Source organism: Plectropomus leopardus, chromosome 15 (assembly GCF_026936395.1).
Source record: "Plectropomus leopardus strain MGB_pleo_1.0 chromosome 15, ASM2693639v1, whole genome shotgun sequence".
Taxonomy (NCBI): Eukaryota; Metazoa; Chordata; class Actinopteri; order Perciformes; family Serranidae; genus Plectropomus; species Plectropomus leopardus.
In genome coordinates, this window is record NC_142190.1 from 28,685,430 (window position 1) to 28,708,176 (window position 22,747).

A 22,747-nucleotide genomic window follows, 5' to 3' on the forward strand; every position below is an offset into this window, starting at 1 on the left:
GGTAGCAGCAATGCACACATTGGAGCAACTTGGTTTGAAGCTTGTGCCACAGGAAACCTTATGGAGTTCAAAATTGAAAAAAGGTTCATCCTCTGGAGAGCATGATATTTGTTCAATCCATTAAAGTTAAAGTACTTCCTTGTGTACAAGTACAATATTAGTGGTAAAGTATAAAGCTACTGGCCTGATGATTGTGCTAGAAGCAAAGTCAGAGGGTCACCAAATCATTAAAATTCATCCTCCGGGAACCTTGAATAGCCACAGAGAATGCTTTCAACACAATATTAAAAAAGCAATAATCAATACAATCTCTTCTGCAGTATCAAATGCTGCACTGTGGGCTTTAAAAGATCCAATTTTAAAAGTTATTATTTCGACTAATAAAACATACCCGTTTGGCTGAGAGATTTTCTTTTTCTGAAACCTTGGATGAAAACTGCAGTCTGAAGATATGCCTGTGCTTTGTAGCAGACACAGCCACAGACCTTGTGAAACAAGGCTGCACCGCTGCATGTACGATTTGGAAGAGAAAGCAGCAGTGGCCAGGGATACTGACAGCATCACTCCTTTAGCTTTATGAAATGACTAGGGAACAGGTGCAAGGTCTCATTTAGGACCAGGGGTAAAATGGTTTCAAAATATCTCATTAAAAGCAGCAAATGTCACTGAGATGCTCTCGTTAGAGGGTTATACTGTTCTGTTTGAAAAATGTAGTGAATGTAAACCATACATTCCTTTAGCTGAAATCAATACTGTAGCTAGAAGAGGTGCAACAACTCATTATACTGAAAAAAAAAAGAGCCTGGAATTATCACAGCAACTTGAAATACAGAAATGTATCAAAACACTGTTAAAAAATCTTGCACATACAAACCTTTAGTTCATTAGAATACTTTTTATCAGCAGTTATTTCTGCATTCTTCTAAAGTTGGACAAGCATTTAATATATCTATGGCAGGTGCTGTACTTGGAGTTGTGTGTTCAAAGGAGCGAAAACATCAAGAATCGTCAAGCAATGCCTGTAAGAGCCATACTCATGCATTTTGAACACAGGTGTGAGTTATGCTGCCGCAAAGTTGAAAGGTTACTCCTTCAAAACTTCCTAATTCTGTCACAACTGCTATACCAAATATCAATATAAAAGCTGCTGCTTTAAGTAGCTCCAGGAATGACTGCACTGTAAGCCACCACTGCAATTATGGTTAAAAATAGAGATTGCGATTTGGATCCTGCTATGAGTAGTGCCCGCTTTGCATTAATACCTTATGACATGTTGTTTTTGTGAAAAGCCTTACTGTGGGCCAATTTTGAATAATAAAGTGACTCATGTGACAACAGTTAAAATAAACTGTGAAAAATAAAAGAAAACGGGTGCAAGGAATTAAAATATTTTTGTCAGCCTGTGAACAAATACTGGTTGCTAAATGTCATCTCCCATTTCAGATATAACAAAAGTAGACCTCATTAAAATTCACTCTTGTTGGAGGTAAGATCAATTAAATTCATATTTAAGTGCTTTTCTCTCAATTATGCCATTTATGTACATCAGCTAGTAAAGTGATAGACAGTGCTGTTGCTGGTTTGTCACAAAAAGTCTACTGTTAATCAAATGCATGGAGCAAAACTAAAACTAAATGATAGTTTGTAAAACACAGCACAGAACGAAAACACTGGCTCGGTGTTCACTTCGCTTTTCATCCTCATTACAGCCATAAGCTGTTCTGCTGATATACTGTAGTGTGAATTCTAAGTCCCACGGGACACCTCTAGTGAAAAAGAAAATCAGGAAGGAGCCAAAAGGCCCTGCGGCCCAGCTGTCAATCACATCCAGTCTGTGCGGGAGTAAATGAGTCTCAGTTGCAGACTCTACTTTGGCACAGACATATGCCTGGCTTGGCTGTCGTATGGTACGGTGTGCTTAGTGACCCATTCTATACTAAAAAAACTCTCATCCACTCACACAACTACCTTCCTGTTCCTGTGTTGTCACAATAAAGATGATTCTGTAACAGCAAAGCTTGTCTCAAGAGACTATGGAAACCAGACACACACAGGAAAAACTGTTTAATTCAAGACAAGTAAAAACCCAATTATGCAAAAGTAAGGCAGAGCATGGGTATTGTGTCATATTTAATGGTGCTGAAAGTTGAACGGAACAATAGCGCTTATGATCGGTAACTATGACACAAATGTGAAAACCCTAAGCTCACAAAAGAGACAAATATTATGTTGTCTGCTAGAGGTATGAATGCTCAAGGTCTTGGCCATTTTTCCATCACAGAGTGTCCGTTTATATCTCGGTGGAAATAGTCAGACTGCAATTATTTGGCTATTTATACTGATCATGAAGACACATTACTATGGATACCACTGTATGCTGTGATTGGCTTATACTTTCATAATGAGGCCTTGAGGTAGTCAGGGTAAAGAGGTCATGGTTACAGATAGTACTAGGCACACTGATATTCTCAAAAAAATTAATTTATGAGAAAAAACTCACAAATATTGTGAGAAAGTCAGGCACAATATTAAGTGCAACTAAGTCCATGGAGGGAGTATGACAGGGTGGATGACTGGGTCAAGCAAAGGACTTTCACTCAGGTCACTGGGGTTCACTCCAAAGTGAAGCCAGTGTTGGCTTATTATTAGTAAATTTAGCTGACTTGTTATTTCTAGTTTTTAGGATGTATACAGCTGATGAATGCAAACTGTGCACATAAACTTTAGCAGGATGGCTGAATAGACAGTGTTAATGTTATATTTTCATGTGGCTAGAAAGACCAAAATATACACTCGGATTTACATCCCAAGAGTAAAGAGTAGGGGTAAAATGATACAATGGTCTGAATCAATATGTTGATTCATGCATCAATGATCCAATATCATTAATGCTATGTTGAAATAACAATACATATTGTCATCCTAAAGATATGCCTTTATTTTGAAATTCCTGTGCCACGTCACCATTTTCTGTCAAAGCGCACCGCCTTCCTGAACATTCAAACACTGCTAGCAGCCTAGCACCAGTCAGATAATGGTTAACGGCCAAGGAATAGAGAATGAGGGTATGTGCTGATATCGTTCCATATCAAATCAAAATGGGATCTGGGAAGACTGTAATATCGTTAATTACTGTATTATTCCCCAAATAATTGATATAATATAATGCAAGTTATGATTTTCATCCCTAGTAAATAACATTGTGGGCTAAGGACAGCTGGGTGCTTGCCTCTGCCATAATGCTATATCCCAGGGTGTAAATAGCTAGATCGGCTGTTTTGGGGGTTCTCAACCAAAGGTCCGGTGACACCTTGGGTCCTTGAGGGAGCTCCAGGGGTCCCCAGAAAACCTGGGAATAGTTTATCTTCACTATTAAATTCACTACACAACTGCGCCCAATATAAGTGAGAGTTTTAAGATTCTGATCATAGTTTTCACTTCTTCCATGGTTATCTCCACTATAGTTGACAACTATACAATGCTGGTCCTCATATCTAACAACCTAAGTCGTTTCAGATGGAGGTCCCTGAAATTAAATCTTATTCAATGAAGATTTGTGACCTAATGTCTATCACTAATTTAGGTGTCCTTGACACAAAAAAAGGTTGAGAACCAGAGAGTTATTCAACCATGGGTGGCATCTTCCTTGCTATTATAGCTACCTCATTTCGGTGTCCCACATTTCTTCATTTCTCCTATACTTATAGTCTCAATTTCAGGGAAATTTCCAATTTGCATATCACCCCAAAATGACTAAAAAATATGGTTTCTATTTGTTTTAATGATTGATGGTGTACATAATAAATCAGGTCTAAATAAATTGGAAGTGACTGCTTAATTATATGCAACCTCCTGGTAATAGGCAACTGCAAATTTGAAAGTGTATGGGGGTGGGGTCTTTGTCCAAATACATAAAAACTGTTGGTCCTGTGCTGGTGATTTATTCAATACCAGCAGTGTGCATTACCCCACTGCAATGACAGCTAGCCAAAACCCCAAACACTGCTGTCAGTGTCTCCTTCCCTTTCCTGTCCTCACCGAGATGCCTCTGCAGATTTTCTGTAGGTGGTGTTCATCAAGGCGTGTGGGGTGGGGGTGGTGTTGTTCTAATCTATTGGTCTCAAATGGGGAGCCCCTGTGGAGGCAGCACCCATGTGTAGTCTGTTGTCGGATGGTAATTATTTCAGATGGCGGGGCCGCCTTCACTGCCTAATGTTGTCTGATTGAGTACTGCTCAATTATTCAAACAAGCCATTCAGGGGGCTCACTCGTTCACCAGTTTCATTTATCAAATCAGAAGGAGAATGATTTGTAAATGGGCTTCATTTCATGGCACAATGGGTGGTAAAATAATGTGACAAGGTGGAAGGAACTGAATACAAATAACTATACAGGGACTCATTATATGATTAATAGGAGAGGGGGGGTGGTTGTGTGGTTGCTGCGCATTTTTAGATATTCCATCTCAGCATCCTGATTTCTTGAGACCCTCTTCAGCGACAGCGGCACTCTGAATTTCATTTCACAATTTCACTAGCAGATCCGTGAAGATCCCACTTGAGATCTTGATGCGTGTCACTCAGCTCGCAAGCTCCCCAAATGATTCAAATGTAGAGTATCAACTCCATTCAGTGGCAAATACATGGATTCAGAGCATCCTATGCATTCCTACACAGCGGGTGATGTTTCAAAGCGTTGTGGTACATTTATCAGACAACGCATTCATTATCTTGTCTGGTACTCTTAATGTCTTGTGTATCCATTAAGCTTGCATACATTGCAGTGTCTCTCTTTGAGTATGCAAGTTGCTGGGTGTTATGACATCACCCTGCTATAACAGGAAAAGCAGGTAACAATGCTTTGTTTGTATTTTAGTCACTCTGTCATGGATTTGGGAGGGCAGTGTCAGTTTGTCTGTCAGTGGGTGTGTGGTTCCACTACTTTGGCCTAGAGTGTAATGAAATGCCACAGAACCTGGACGTTGACAGTTATGACGGGAGCTCTACCTGTCACATACAATATGCTCGGGCTGTCAATGTCAGTCTGTTGGTTGGTCCACCACTTTAGGCCAGACTGAATAGTTAAACTATTCAGTTATTTCCTCTATAGAGGAGGGATCCTTCTGACTGTGCTGGTCCCTGACTAATGTGTTTTTTTTTTTTTTTTTAGTGACAAGTCTTGACAACTATTGCACAACAAAGTGAAGCACCAGGAAATGCACGCCACCAAAGGTGAACCCACATGACCACAAAACATGTCTGTAGCCCACACTGGCTAAACAACCAAAATTGGATTTTAATGATGGACAGCTGCAGGTTTCAAGTGACAAAGAACAAATGAAGCCTGTGGCTGGAAATGTGGTGAATGAAATGTTGCCTATCACCGTGATGACAATGTCCCAGCAATACTATTCAAGGGAGGCTGGGAAAATGATCTTAGACCCAATGAGAGCTCTGGAGCATGACACATGTGCAATGTACCCAGGGCTGCAGTTTTGGAGGGTAGCATCTGATGGCGCTATAAATGAAAGTATGGTACCAGACCTGACTGAACTTTTTGGATATGCTCACATGGATGGCAGCCAATGTACAATAGAAATATTTCAAATAGCAAACCTTTGTTTTTGGTCTTTTATTAAGGATCTTTTCGGTAATCACAGAACTGTGATTCTCATCCATATCCTAAGAATATTTTGGACTGCAGGCGCCTCTGTGAAAAGAATCTAACACCCCCAGCTATCTTCCGGCAAGTGCATACCACAATTAGAAATACAAATTTTTTGGGGTGTAATCAAAAAAGTAGTATAATTGTAATTGTATTATAGTAATAGTAATAGTAATTGTTATAATTTGTGTAATTTGTTATTTTTTAAAAACAGGCCTCACACTGCTCCTCAAAATGAAATATTGTTTAATCAGGTGTTTTTTCTACACCTTATAGGTTTATACTTGCAAAACTAATGGCATTCCCATCGTCCTCCGCTGTTGTCGATGTTTGGTGCTAATTAGCATATGTTAGCATACTTACATGCTAAACTAAGATGCGTTAGCTTTTTTGCTCGAAGCACCTCTGTGACTCTTAGTGCTGTTTTAATTATTGCAAGCAGCTCAAGTGTGACTGTTTGTGACATTAGGGGAACCTTAACATCAACCAGGTTTCTAACTATCCCCATTATAATTCACTCCTACAATATGTTGTGTGGTTTTTAATGTCTCAAACGAATAAAAGTGGCAATTAAAAGCCATTGGGAGCCAGTTTCAATTTAATGATATTCAAGGGTAAACAATATAATGCAAAAATAATACAATATGACCAAGTAGACAAAACACAAAATTAAACAAAGTGGTCATTTTGTCATGTTGTGTATATTCATGCACCCGTGAAGAAAACAGAATATGCAACCTCTTAATTGGAGTAGAATTTGTTTCCTAATTTTTTTCGACCTATTAATTGAACACTAATTGAATCAGTTCATAAGATAAATTTATTGAGAAAGATGTTCATTCACTCCATAATGCAAAATGGTAAATAAACAAGGTGTGAAAGACAGATGGTGATGGGTGACAAAATTACAACCCAATTAACTCATGCAGCATTTTGTTTATTTTGTAGAAATCCACTTGTTTGCTTTTGCATGCTTGTGTGTGTGAGTGTGTGTGTGTGTGTGTGTGTGTGTGTGTGTGTGTGTGTGTGTGTGTGTGTGTGTGTGTGTGTGTGTGTGTGTTTGTGAGTGCGTGCGCACATGCAAATGCAAGCAGGCTGGTGTTCCAGCAGGGGAATATTATAACTCCACCCAAAAGAAAACTGTTGTGGTGGTGCTGTAAAGCAACACTGCAGAGGCAAAAAGAAACAGAATTGTATATGAGGAGAGATGAAGACACTCACACCTTGTGAGTGGTTGTGTGTAACAGATGGCTGTATTCCATTAGGGAATCACAGATGCACTGAAAAAGTGATGTGCTGCATGTGGACAAAGCTCATCACTTTGCAGATTTGAAAAGCAATCAGGTGTATTCTTTATATATTCAGTTTATAAATACAATATGCCTGAGCCTTATAGTGCCACACTAAGGATTATACTGTTGTAAGGCTTTATACAACTACTGATTCAGTGTCCGAAAATGCATCACAACAGCTAAGTGATTTCTTATGACAGTGGTCTGCTAAATTGTGCTTTAGAGTTTGCTGAAGATTCTTTTTGAGCACAATAGCCTGTAGGGGAGTGTCACTTTCTCAACAGCAGTCAAGGCTGTCCCATATCTGTCACATGCAGAAAACGCACACTGACGCATCTGCAAATACACACACATGCATAAACAAAAAAAACAGCTGCCTTGGTCTTATATCACAAACTTTGCTGATGACCACAACATATCATCGCTGCTCAAGAGACAAGATACAAAAAGCAAGACAGATATGCCGACGCACAATCAGAGGAGGGAGGAGGGAAAAGAGTGGAGAGCGCTATTTACATTGGGGATTTTTTTCTCTCTTTTTTTGAATAAATAAACAAGTTAACATGTCTGTGCCCTAAAAAAGTCATCAGCAATCAGTCAGGACTGCGATCAGCGGGGAGATGGGGAGCGTTTACACAATGTCCCCTGAGGCTACAAGCCCAGCACAGACGTACATTACCTATTATAATCCTGCTTCCCCAACAGCAGGGCACGACATGAGTGAATCAAGGCCCGTTTTAACAGATAGAATATGGTACCCAGCATGTAGAAAACATTTCAGTTGTTAGCATGCATTTAAGGATGCCTGGACTATATGCTAATGACGAAAATAGGGCATAAAGGGTAAATTAATATTGGTTTTGAAGGGTAAATTGAATCCTTACACTGATAAAGTCTCATTATAGTAATTTATTGGTTCTCGTCCAATTACCGACTCCAATTATTGGCCACTACTTGGGTGCATTTATGGATTAAAAATGTCTTTATTCAAACATATTTATCAATAATTGGTACCACTAATGGACAAAAAAATAACCTCAAGTTTATTTCCGTTTTTAAAAACCAGACAGGAAATCTAATCGTGGAGACAGCATGAGATCAGGACTTCCATAGTAACCAAAGTCAGCAGTGTCCAAAATTACAAGCAGGCAGCTAGAAAACTCTAGCACTGCTTCACTTTGCTTTTTTGGCATCATTAGTGTCGAGTCCAATTAGCGTCAATATGAAGGTTGGAAATAGATGCACAGTGAAAAGTGGGTGCGCCTCCGGCTGCGTAAAATTTAGCAGAGTTTTTAGATGCAATTTAGTTTCTGTAAACTGGGGATGACTGTAGCTGAGGCAGAATTTAATTGTGAGATGTTTTCCAGCTGTTTCCTTTTGGTCTTAACTCCTTAAAACCTGGACAGACAACATTTTTCTCGTTTTACTTGTGCTGCGTTCTGAAGCCTTTCATAGGTTTTTAAACCTTTGAACCGTGACCGAATTGGTTTGATGTCTTCTTGAAAACATGGAATAAAAAACAAGAAGCAACTTGGCAAAATATGTCAAGCAACTTGCAAGATAAAGTAGATTTAATTTTTTTCTTTTAAAGCTTGAGCAAAGTATACATTTACGATATTCATAATGATCATATTTACATATTTAAAATTATTTTACAGATTTTTTTTTTTCAGCACTTTTTTTCAGGTAATCTCTTTGTTTTTGTGTTTTACTTTTCTTCCTTTTTTGTGCTGATTTTCAGGTCATTTTATTGTTGTAACTTTATACTACAATGTTAATGTTAATTATGGGGCAATTTTTCTTTAGTTGCTCATTGCCTTCATCTGATTTGTTTTTCAAAGAAATCAAGCCAATTTTTTAAGGTTTCAAAGGGTTAAATATTTCTTTGTTCTTTTTTAAATTTTTCTTTGTACCCAAATTTTCACTGAAAACAACCACAGCGCCCATTTTACGCATATCTTAACCTCTCTCTCCATGAGATATTTGAATATGAATTCCCAATTTGGGGTAAAACATATTCGTTATGCATTCTTTGGCCTTTGAGTTTGGAGCCAGTCACCCACCATCAAGGGTTAACAATAAACGCCCCACCATTGTCATGTTTAATTAACCTCCATTCTCCTGTCATGTAATGTAAATTGAAATTGTGGATGGTATAGGAGGAGGGTCCTCCCTTCCCTTCCCCCTGTTTTCCACCATCCCCTCATCTCTCCCTCGCCATGCCTCTAGTTACAGTAACAGCATTCCCTCAGACCACATTTCCACATCTATAATTAATTACTCCTGTCTCCATGCATTTCTTCACTGGAACACATTCATCTATCTCTCAGACTAACCTTTGTAAAAATCTACCAAGAACTGTAATCCCGATGCACATTTGTGTGCACGGCATTATGCAAACATTTGTGCATGACCTCAGTTCATGATTTTGCATTTAAAGATGCAGAATTCCTCATTAATTGTAATGTTATTATTTCCTTAAGGAACCTTTCCAAGATTCCATTGGGCTGGGAGGCACAAATAACCTGTGTATATAAATGTGGACAGTGTTTTAGCTCAATTTGGATGAATATGAAGAGTAAGAAGAGGAAAGAAAACATTTTAAAAAAACAATGGCAAAAAGCAAAATACAGAAGAAGACAATCGCATTATTTCTTCTCAAAGACCATGGATATCATAGACCCTTACAGCAATATTGCAGAGATGTACAACATGAGCTGGAAAATGAGTCAGGGATCAGAATCTAGCCTTTTATCCGCCTTGTTTCACTAAAGCTGCGGTCACCCAGAGAGAGGGAGCTTTCTTGCATGCACTCGTCTTCTCCAACTGAAATTATGCACGCTGCTGTGTTTCACGGTCATCATCACAATGGAATGAAATAGATGAAAAAAGCTAAATATGTTCTCTGGCAGACCTTTAAAGGTTAAAAAGGCTTAATCTGTTTTTCTACACCTTTCCTATAACTCCCTATAGGGTGTTGTAGTGTATTGCCTTGACTTTAGTTGGATCTAATGGAAGAAAGTGATGTGAGAGAAAGAAAATAAAATCATCTGTGATAATCTGTGCGTCTGCACCATCCTGCGTGATCAAACACATCTCCTGATGGCCACCAGAGATGGTGGTACTAAGCTGTGTTTACCACAACACTCTGGTTATACCCGTCTTTGCATGTGGGTACATACAGATGGGCCACAATATGTGCATGTTTGCATAGTATATAGATATGTGTGATTGCATTTGAATAAATGCTTGGAGCTATGAAGCAGGGCAGTGCACCCCCACAAATGCTGGCATTCGGCACAAAAGAAAACTAATTAATATGGTAATGTCATGCTTGCACATTAACTGATAATATATGGTATGCTTTGTTTGCACTGATTTGACCCTTGATCTTTGGATGAGAGAATTAACTGCAATGATCAAATATGAGAGTAGTACACAAGGTTCATGTGAACTGTAGGTGATGCCATTCATAGACACATGGACCACCCATCTGCAATGTTACACACAGGGTGGACAAAGACTGCTATCAGTCAGGGTCAATGTGAAATCTAACCAATACTGGATTACTAAGGATATAGATTTTGCTATTTGAGAGTTTAACAAATATGATAATAAGCGTGTTTACTGACCAGGAGGAGACTAAAAATGACCCCAAAGGGACACAAAAAGACCACAAAGACATGCAAAGGAAGTGCAAAGATGCAAAAAATAATAACAAAAATGAGCAGAACAACCACAAAGAGGCACAAAATCACTACAAATGACACAAAATGGCCAATAAAAACGCAAAATTATCTTAAAGGGACACAAAACCACAAAAAGAGACACAGGCAGACTTGAGTATTGTATAACACAAACTTCAGAATTGTGTGCATAAGTCACTTTGAAAGCAGGCTGATTTTCTATGCATATTTATCTATTTATTAATTGATTGCAGTGCTTGCTATTGTGTTGTTTGTATTGTTTTTTGTATAGCTTTTAACCATATATGGATATTTTAATTAATCTTTTCTGTTTTTACTTTAACTGAATTTCGGTTGTAGGTTTAGCTTATCTTAAAATGACTATAAAAGAGGCAAAATCCACAAAGTCAATGTGTCTTTCTTAGACAACTCTTATAAACTGTTTATATATTTTCATACAAAATGCAATGCACCATTTTCAGCATGATCATGAGCCAGCGGTTTATTCATAATCCCTGTTTTTTGGAAGGCTGCAATCATGCGACCAATGCATTTACGGAAGCAAACTGGAAAGTGGTCCCAAATGGTCTCGTAAGGAGGCAGGTTGGGGTGAGGGATGTGTCAGAAAACACAGGGATTTTTCCTCCAGACTTTCCCACAGAGACTAGTTTTCGAAACTGTGTGAACTTTGAGTGAACTTTGCATCATTTTAAGGGTATGTCCTCAACATGTTTCTTTCCATAAACCACAGTAATTTTATGTTAATTTCATGTATGTAACTTTATGATATATACTCAACATCATTTGTGGAGCACTAATTTGTAGGGTATCATACAAACTGTTGTTTTTGCATTTTTATAGGATAAACCGTTCTATGACAATATGTTGGCCTTCTACATGTCTGTGCCCAGGGGTCAACTGTTTCATAATCCAACTATGCGTTTCAGTGATCTGAACACAAGTGGACAACCGAGACACACTTTGCCATTCACACCTGTGTCCATCTTCTGTATCCAGCTAACCACCTGTGTACAGATTTTGTAACTGCTTACGTCACATATGCTCAAAGGTCAAAGGGCCTCTTGCACAGTTATTACAGCCACACTCTTGCTAGCTGCTCACTAGCATGCTTGCTAGTGTTAGTAGTTGTGTGGGTAAAGCTTGAAATATGGCTGTCACTAGAATTCAATGCTTCTCCTTCTATAGGACAAAATGAAAAAGGCATCCAAGGCCAATTTGGCAATGCATAAAGCTATAAATAGGGCAATAAACGGTTAAAAAAGGCAGCACTGTCTGGTGGACAAACTATGTAAGGCAGCAAACAGGACAAAGTTAGAATTTCTTGTCTTTTATTGGTCAATATCTGAGAAATAAAGATCAATGCTGATATATCAGCAGAGTTTATCAACCATAATTCTGGGGCCACAGGTAGGTTTTTGTTTCTCTGTGTGATACAGTTACCCCGCTGAACTGCTGCAGCTTTTATGTGTAGGGTGTTTGCACAGATAGAGTTGTTGTTGCAGCGCTGCAAACCACCATTTTCCATGTCTATTTTTGCCAGAAACCACGAACGTCACATAGAAGAAATAGGCAAGACTCCAAATCTCTAGATGTTTTGCAGCTGAGGAGCAGCTGAGCATGCTTGAGCAGCGCTGCTCACATTGGCAGTAACATGAGTGATGAAAAAGTAAACATTAAGAGGTTCTAAATCACACATGCATTGCTTAAGCATGCAGTGTGGCCTGGGCATATGTCACCTTCCATGAAGAAAGATGGGGTTTCAGGTATATGTCTCAGATAACCTAAGCTCCTCCCATCCCACTGCAGCCCCCGTCACCAATGCTCCACTGAGCAGCTTAGGAGATTATTCACCCCAAATCTCTCTTAATCACATCTACAGTATGCACGACCCCTGGTAAACCCAACACCACCCAGCACAGATCCTGTACGTACATGGTGAGCAGCTGTTGGTGGCTGCTGCGGCTGACCCACTGCTCTCTTAAACACCTTCTCAGGATCTCTCTCTACCTCCTCTGTCACATACAGTAAAGTGTCTGAGCAGATTAAAATGCACAATCTATCAGAAGAAAGACTGCCGTGCCACTTGAGAAAATGGCATACATTTTTTATATATGACATTTCCATATACGGATAAGGTTTGGCACATCAGTCCAATCTTCCAGTGATCGCTCATCATGGGGTGATCAGTCTCCACCGAGAGAGCACGCTGTTCCCCGTGCGAACACACACATGCATATTCATGCGCTCGCTGGTGACACACACGGAGGAAGGTACGTGTGCTAACACAATCACACACAGCATCTCTTCCTCTCTGTCACACACACACACACACACACACACACACACGCACACTGAAGATAAAACTGTTCAATCCATCAACATCTTTATGCTGCAGACATTCACGTTTCAAGTTAATCATCTATCTCTTCATCCTCTGTCAGTCTCCCTCTCTATTTTTTTTCCCACCCACACATCCCCTTTATAGTACGTTTTGTGAGACAAAGGAAGTGGCTTTTTCCAGCTCTGTTTATCCACATACCTCAGTACCTAAGTCCCAACCATCATTCTCCTCCATAACAATCTTCCACACACTGCATCTCTCCCTTACCACTAAAATGCATGCAATGTTTTACAGGGGTACAGTTGAAAGAAAATTCAAATCCAGCAGTTTGTTATTTAAGCATTGTGTGGTGCAGTGGTTGACAAAATAACTGTAAATACTGACATGGCTAATCTCAGCACAGCTGTTAGTATTAGGTCCTTTAATCCTGGTCCAGATCGGTGATGTGCTCACACTGGCTTGGGGACAGATGAGCAATAGCCACCAGGCTGCCAAGTGGGCTAAAGGCAGCAGACTGGCCTGACGCTCACTTTTAGACATGATAAGCTGTGAATCTGCGGGTCCTGGACAGCGGCTCTAAACAGTACAGTCTTTGTGTTGTATCATGCAGACTTGTGACTAAATGTGACTGACTCTGCTGCAATGTCACACCATAACTCAGGAAACTCAGAAGTAAAGAAAATATTAAGGGTGGATGACATAAACACACACAATATTGACACATTTTGTTTTTTGTTGGAACCAGTGATGAAAGGTTATGATTTTGCAAAACCACAGATGAGATACTAGCATTTTTTATTTTATTTGCAATGTAACAACCCAATCGTTAGAAAAAAAAATGTCTATATTATAAGTTTCTGCAGACCACAGATATATGACATTTGCAAGTTCTTATGTAGCATCTCAGAAAAGCTTTGTTAATGTGTGTTAAGGTTTGGGTAAAAGAAACCCCACTTGGTTATGGTTAGGCAAAAAACAAATCTTGGTCCAGTATTTTACCCGCTTACCCAATTTAGGGGGCATAATCCTATAAGAGACGGCGGCAATGTATTGGTTAAAAAAAATGTTTCCACTATTCTATCAGAAAAAAAGCTTTTTATGCCACTATTCCAGCAAGAGAATCAGCAGACTCAGTAAAAACAACAGCTTTTTCTGCCACGAGCCTGCCAAGAAATGCAGTGTTGTCTCTGAAAAAAAGAAAGAAGAAAAGCTTTTTTAGCCACTATCAGAGCAGGAAATGCAGCGATGTCTCTGTTAAAAAAAAGCAACTTTTTGTGCCACTATCCTGGCAAAAAAAGTAGCAATGCCTCAGTAAGAAAGCACTGCGTTTTCCCACTAGTCTGACAGGAAAGGCAGCGATATCTTGATTAAAAAAAACAATGACATAAAACAGCTTTTAATGCCATTATCCCAGCAGGAGAAGCAGCAATGTCCCAGTAATAACAATTGTCTATTGGGCCACTATTCTGGCAGAAAAAGCAGCATTGTCACAGTAAAAAAAACAACTGCATTTCATGTCACTATCTTGACAGAAGAAGCCCTAAAGTCTCAGACAAAAATCAAATGCTTTTATTTGCCAATACCCTATAAAAACAAACAAAAAAAGACAGTAATGCCTTAGTTTTGTATTTGTTGGTCCTGGAACAGTGGTCTGCAGCTTGGCAGGTGCCTCACCTTGGTTTCATTGTCTCCCCCTCCATCACTTTAGTAACACTGATATACGTATAAAACATGCAAGTGTAACAAGTGGTAAGCAGAAACTTAGATTGCCAACATTTACATCGCCAACATATGCTGCCGTGCCACCAGACTATGGAGCAGCCTCAAGTCATCCTTTAAGTCCAAAAGATGTAGCAGGATGAAGGACAAATCTTCATTTCATTTATTTAACATATGTTTAACATGAACTGATTAATATTTCTACACGATAAACTATTAAGTCACAGTACATTTACAATGTTAATAACACGAACACATTGGGGTTTTTTTGCTTAATTGTCTTTAGTTTGCTTTAAATTTGTGGGACATTTTTATGAAACTGAACTATATGTCAAAAGCAGCTGCCAATGCACAACTGAGCTACTGCTATTGCTGTGATTGGTCAAATGATTTTCTTTATCTTTGTCTTTCTGTCTTTATATTGGGGTTATTAAAAAAAAAGTTTTAATACTGATGCAAACAGCGCACAGCTCTGCAAGCAAACCCACACGTTACATGTACCAACACTGTTTGCTCAGATGTTCTCTATATAAAGAAGGATGTGACCCATTTGGCTTCCAAGTCCTGTGCTTTATCTGTTTTTATCAGAATCAAATCATATTTGTTGATGCTTTCATAACCTGTCAATCAGAGGTCTAACCGACGTGCTATCACTCATCACCGAGAGCGTCCCCTGATGAAATAAACCGCGCTACACTGGGTTTTTTTGGGGGTTTTTCTGCAGGCAATATAATAACCCTTTAAATCATGGTAAAATGACTGCTGCGAGAGGCTGACTCTGCAGTATGAAGTGCTGCACTCTTCTGCTGCTGACACACTGGAGCCAGTCTGCACCGACTTTACTGTCTGATCTGCATACGACGGCCGCGTGCCAATCGTCTGTGGTCAGATGGACGAGAGAACGAGGGAAAAAAGAGACTAGAAAACATCTGTGTCACGTATCAGAGAGAAGGTCGCAAGTGTAAGACGTGTAATAAATGACTGACAGATGCAAGCACATACATGGATGCCAACGCGTATTCTCTAGGTAGAAGGCGTAAGGAAACAGAAAATCCTGTCTTAATCTTCCGGATAAGGAAAATCAACCAACACTCCCACAGCAGACAAACAGACAGTGCAAACAAAATATACCCAGTCGGCTTCCACAGCCTGTCCTTTCTCTACTCACTACTGATATTCAAATATTACTCACTGAAATGAAACTATTTAATAACTGCATGAATCCTACAAACTGCTGTATTTACCTGTATTTACAGAGTCTATAATTATTGTTATTACTAGGGCTGTCAAACAATAGTTTTTAAAATCACGATTAATTGCATTTTTTAATTGCATGTTTTCAAATCAATTATTTTGCATTTCAAAGCAGTTTTGAAGCCCATAAGCTCAAGTAATTCTTACCAGATTGTCTTCATAAGGAATCAAATGACATAAAAAAAAACTGCACGGGACTGCATGCAAGGGGCCCCTGTGAAATGACCATACAGTTTTCCCATGGCCAAAAAAAGCATTATGTAAGGACCTTAATCACATCACAATTAACACATCAACGCTGAAAGCCTTAATTATTACAATTATGAATTACAATGACCCTTAAAGGAATGAAAACAAATAAATGAAAATGCTTGTTTGCTTGTGGGTCAGAACTTAAATGCCGTTGCAAATGACTGTGTGACACTTGAGCTGGATTTGACTGTGTGTTTGCATATCACACGTATAATAAAGAACAGTATAAACCTGATTGAAAAATGGCATGTAATTAATAGTTTTTTATAACTTAGTTTATATGTAAGCAGCACTATATCATGTTAAAATTGACTATGGGAAAGAAAAACGTTGGTGCTCAGCTTTTAATATAATGTCCTGTGTAGGGACGCATGATAATATTAGCGCATAGGCTCCAGTCTGTACCTTTAACTCACATTCATACACTTACTTAAGTCACCGCTGATGGAGCGGGGAAGTTTGGTTTGCGTGCTTCTTTATGAGGTCAGATTGGGGTAAGGGTGTGTGTAAGTCAGAGGTTACTGAATGGAGGTTACTGAGTCAATGCAGATGAAACCAGGAGTTGGCTGGGATGTGGAGAAATTATTTTGATTTTATGATTGACTTTTTATATTTTCAAACTTTTTGTTGATGTTAGAGATTAAAGTTAAAAGCAGGACATAGCATGACCTGCACAGAGATATGGTTATCCCTGAGATGTGCAAACATATTTGATGTTTTTCCTCCTTTGGCATCCACTTTGCATCCACATTTATTGCAAACTGGAAATCAATCATTGAGGATGATGCCCTGTTTGTTTTGGGGATATCCAAACTTATCGCACATGGCTGATTTTGAATTTTTTCCCACGGGGGATGAGTTGTGTCAGCCTCGCTTCTTTCTGCTTTTTTGTGTGTGTGTGTGCTTGTGGGCAAGCTGACAAGTCTGACAGGCAGTTGGGGAGGAGAGACGATGGGCATGTGGAGGTGAGATTCTCAGGTGGTGGCTTTTTTTTTTCTCTTTCTTTAATACCAGCATAAAACAATGTACACGGTATGATAATTGTCAATTTACATACCTTGGTATACCATGAAACTAGTATACCCCAGCAACCCTAGTCTATAGTGACATTTAAATCTAATTCTGCAGATGGGATGAGTCTGACTAGCCCATTACTGGCCTCAGACAAGCTTTCTCAGTGTGTGTAGGCAGCAAAATGCCTGAATGAGTGTAACTGTACATTTAATAGGCTTTTAAAAAACAGAAAGTTCGAGAAATGCCAAAACAAATTAACAGGTTGTTTTCTTTTCCCTGCTAATTATTAAATCATCTAATCTTCTAGGTAAGCACCCAGATGCTTTCAAAAACATGGCAAAAGGGACTGGAGTGTGAAGATATTTTCTTCTCATTATAATGTCCTTCTAAGACGGTTATTTTTCAGAGCCAAGTTAAAAAAAAACGACACCCAAGGAGGACGAAAAGGAGAAACGCAGAAGGGGTCAATCAATAAAAGTTGGCTTTTCATAGTTAATAAAGCTGTATTCGGCCTGTGCTCCCTCCACTACAAAGACAGCACTTATGATTGTTAAGTTGCTCCAATTACTGGCTGGCAGAGGCATTTCAGAAAAGCACCATTAACCCCGGCATCGGAAGAAACAGAAAACAGCCGGGTGTTTTCTCTCAGGGAATGTAATTGATGAGACACCGTGGAACAACACACCCACTGGAGCATCCAGTCCCACGGCAAATTATTACTTGGCTTACAGTACTTGTGGAGTCTACCTGGTTGCTGTTTTCATGATATTTGGCGCCTGGCTATAGCATAACATACTGTGCATCCAAAATGTTCAATATATCAATGTCAAAAATCCACCTCTGCAAGATAAAACATGTTTCCTTTGGTATAAAAAGATCAAATAGTGCTTCATTTCAGCAATAATTAACATTTCTGGAGTGAAGATTAACATGTGGAAAATGTATGTGCGTTTCAGCCTTTCCTGGCAGCAATGATGTGCATAAACACAGTTGCATTCAAAGTGTTTTTAGCAGACAGCCTAATCCACACAGCAGCAGAGGAATCATCCTTCAGACTGACACGCAGAGTCCTGAGCCCCCGCTCATCACTGACGCTTTTTTTTCTCACAAATTATCAGAATCCAAGGCTACATGTATATAAACTGTTTCTGTATTAAAATATGTTTATTAAAGGTTAGAATTCAATCCAGAGGGTGAGCAGTGTGGAAGGTAGGGCAGCGCAAACACTGTGGCACTGTCACCAAACAGAGACTTGAGTTTGCATGTTGTCCCTGAATCTGGTCTCCTCTGGGTGCTCTGGATTTCTCCCACACTCCAAAGTCACACAGGTTAAGTGGATTGGAAAGTGCCAGTAGGTGTGAATGTGTTGTCAGTCCATATGTGTGATAGCACTGTGAAAGAGTGATGACCTGTCCAGAGTGAACCCTGCTTCTCAGCCAGTGTGTGCTGGGAGAGCCTCCATCCTATTTAACCTATGCAGCGGAACATCTACTGGAAGTACTGGCACTAATTTTGTGCAGACATTCATGTTCCCCAGAGGATGGATCCTAATCTTTGACCAGTCCTGTAGCACCACAATGAGGTGGACATTTTTGGATTTAGGGAAATGTCTCAGTGTCTGTTGGCTATATGATAAAGACAATCCCATCCCACTCAAAATAAACTGTGGTCATCTGACCTAAGCCATCCTCAGGTCAAATGAAACTCCTCTAACATTTTTGTGTATATAGTGTAATACTTGCTAGGGATGCTGGATAATATCAGCATGTTATCGGTGTCAGACAATATTGTCTTTCAAATGACATATCGGAATCGGCCAACATGCTGATTTCCGTCAATATGACAATATAGTGCATCTAGTGCCATCCTGAGGTCAAACTAAATTTCTTGAATACTTTGGTTTATATCGAATAATATTTGCTAATTTGCCAATATCTGCTTGTCAGTGTCTTGTGCTGAATCCACACTTTCATTATCGCTTTTCAGCTCCTCCAATTTGTTTATTTTGGTGCCCTACATTGCGTTGACGCCCCTCTCAGCCATGCAGACGAACACAAGGCATTATCAGATGATGTAGATTAAATAAATAATATAGGATAATATGAAACGACAGACTTTTTTTTGTTGTTGGATGTTACATTTCGGCATACCGCATAGCCCTAAATGCAACTGGTACTGGTATGAAGCTTCAGCTGTTGACACCTAAACATCCTGCTCTAATTGATAAGGTTACACTGTGTGACATTTTATCAGTAAAAGTCAGGTGTGAGGTATTCATGGATATGCCAGGGTTCAGTAGGGTAGATAGAGCTTAAAAGTCTTCCATATCTAGAATCACATCTCTGGCCCCTGTTGGCTTAATGGACCGAATCCTATGGGAGCTTTCACTCCCCTGTCACTCTGCCGCACCACTTCTGGCTCAACAAATGCTAAAAATATTACAGGTGAGTGGACTCCACATTCCCTTGGAAAAAATTCAAAGGCTCTGATTTATTCTGCAAGAGTGAGAATCTTCTTTTCAGAGCGTGCTTAAGAGCTTGTGCAATCTCATCCACCTCGTCAGCCATTTGGTGGAGGTATTAAACCCCCCCCCCCCGCTCATAATCTCTATGCTGGGAGATAGGGGCAAAACATAATCAGCTCAGATAACTAGGCTATCACAGAGGTGTAGGCTTCCATCATTTTTGCGCCACATTCCTTAAAAAAGAAACTCCCTTTTTTTTTTTAATGGAAAATTTTCACTTAGCTCATTTGTCTTCATCCTATGGAGGCCGTCGGAGTTATTGCCAAGCAAAACAGGATTTCTTTGTGTCCTTATCATTTAATTGATCAGTAGAACGATCTGTAATAATGAATTGTTTCCGAGCAAATTCCTAAATTACAGAGCGCAGCGTGTAGTAACAACTTCATTAGCCAGGTTTTTTTTTTTTATCAGAATGAAACGTTCATTATAGTGTTAGCTCGCACCCAGGTTCCCATTTGTGATAGAAATATTAAAATTAAAGCAATATTTCATCAAAATCAACATTCCTTTACAAGCAATTACAGCTGGATAAATTCCGCCCTGGACTGTTTTTACTTCTTTGTTTGAGGAGTGTGTATGAATTAGTCATAAGACCAGTGATCCCCTTGCTGCTAAATAGGTTAGAGGAAAGAATATATAATTATGTATGAGGGAAAGATGGGGGTTATGAAAGACAGCTCTACAGATGAAAAACAACAGAATAGCAAGATGTGCAGGGGGATACAATGTAGACACAGAGAGAGTGTTTATTCTGGATGGGTAGCTGTATAGTTTCAACCTTGGTGGGTGTGCTGTTGAGTGCTGCACGGCTGAGCTGAGCTGCAGTGCAACTCGCCGTGGCTCACTCTCGAAACCCTCACCCACAGAGAGTTCCCCCAACTGTCACATGCCACTGAACCACAGTAAACACCACACACAAAAGACACACACTCACGCACACACACACACTGCAGAGCCATTTTCATTAACAGAACCACTGGCACACTCAGCCCAGCTGGTCCCTGAGTCGACACTGGAACTGCACATCTGGTGTCATTGCTCTGTTAGAGGGAGGCCATCTGGTTGGATGGATGGAGGGAGGGCGGGGGGGACAGGAACAGAGACGGGGAGTCAAAAGAGATCGGGGGAGACAAGGAAAATGGGACTCTCATCGATACTGTGCCGTTTGTGCATTCACATGAAAAAATGGATCTGTTTTGTCAGATGCGCTGTATACTCTGCCTGCATTAGTCCTCTTCCGAGTAAGAGGATTAGATGTCAAAGTCAGGTTTGCACTCTGAGCATTTGGAACTAATGGCAATGAACAGATAGCATGTTTAATGGCTCTCTGCAAAACACACGTCTTCTCAACATGAATAATGCCCTCTCTGTATTGTCCTTTGGCTTCCACGGGTAACTTAATATTACATAATACATAGATACATTAATAATTCTTAAGTGTTTGGATGTGACGTTGCTGTACATTTTAACATCCCTGTTGTTCGTGCTCTAACACATGATGTTATTTAGTGCTGCAGTGCCTACCAGTCGCTTTGTATGAGAACAGTGGCTGCTGAAGGCACGCCCTTATAGAATCCATGCAACGCTCCAATTAACTCTGTGGGGCTGCGTTTATACTTGACTGCAAACTATACATGCAGAGCTGTGCAGCGCTGGATTGTGCATGGTGTTCCACAGAGTGGCAGAGATGCTCCCAGCTACAGCCGCAAGTATAGAGCCAATAGAGGCAAGATCAAGCCATGACAAAATCATCTCAAGGCTCATTTGAAGTTGTAAGTTAGGTATGGGATATGCGGATACTGTGTTGAATTTCTGTTAAACAAAATTTGATTGATTCAACTAACATACTCACATAAAATATAGCCTCATAGCAACAACATTAACCTTTGAAACTCTCTTATAGAAGCGCTCTACCGGTGACCAGTATTTTTGCTTGTTTTGATGTAATTTCTAGAAAGTATCTTTAAATGCTTATGTACCTAAAAACCTCAAACCTGTGCAACCTAAGCTAAGTATGCTAAAAATGTTAATAATTATAGCAATAACAATCATGTCATAAAATAAAATAAAATAAAAAGAATCTGTTTTTTCATCCCATTTCACAGAATAAAAACACCAAACACACTGATGCAAAGATTTTTAAACTTGGAATATTAAACTCATCAAACCAATCTTTCTTATTCTATACATTATGTGTGCTATGTACATTACTTAGTTTTTGATGTTTCATTTGTCTGGTGCTCTGTGCGTTTTTGCACTGCAAGAAATGTAGCACAATGACATCATTTCAAGTGTACAGCATGATGACAGGGAAGATGGAAGCCCTAGGTTTGAAGGAAACTGTTTTCAGATCACAAAAATGAAAAGAAAACCTGCTACCCTAAGACATGTAGGTACATTTCTGGATCGGTGCATGTCAGGCTACGGCGTAGGGTGCGGCGTAGGCTATGGCATAAGGCTGTGGCGTATGGTGTGGCATAAGGTACGGTGTAAGGTGCGGCGTAAGGTACGGTGTGAGTTGCAGTGTAAGGTACAGCGTAAGGTACACTTTAGGCTACAGCGTAAGGTACGCATCTACAATCCTTGGGTGTAGTTACTGCAACGATTTAATACATTATCTTTATCCCAGCTTTCATCACCTATGGATGCACTATCACAAACCCAGAATGTAAAGTGAAGGACCCCGCAGTGATTTATAATCATACAGAGGACAGGTGCATAAGCAGAAAACTACCTCTGCCCTCCTGCTTACATTAATAATGACTCATGACATCCTCTTGTTAATTTTTACTGACCACAGTTTGACCTCAGTACCCATAGAGACCATGTGACACACATTTACGTCTCACATTTCTGCTGTTGTGAGGCAAACAGTTGGAAACCCTCAAATGCCCCAGCAGTAATGCACTTATATTCTACGTTAAGGGACATGTAGGATGCACACATGCTTGCAAACATACACCCCTACACACACACGGAG

The 22,747-nt window shown here is 39.7% G+C and overlaps 1 protein-coding gene across 2 annotated transcripts in view; it reads right to left on the reverse strand.

Annotated features, from left to right (window-relative positions):
- The window catches only part of LOC121952281 (roundabout homolog 2-like), a 111,879-nt gene that overhangs the window by 50,045 nt on the left and 39,087 nt on the right, over window positions 1–22,747 (reverse strand). The gene's annotated exons all lie outside the window — the stretch shown is intronic.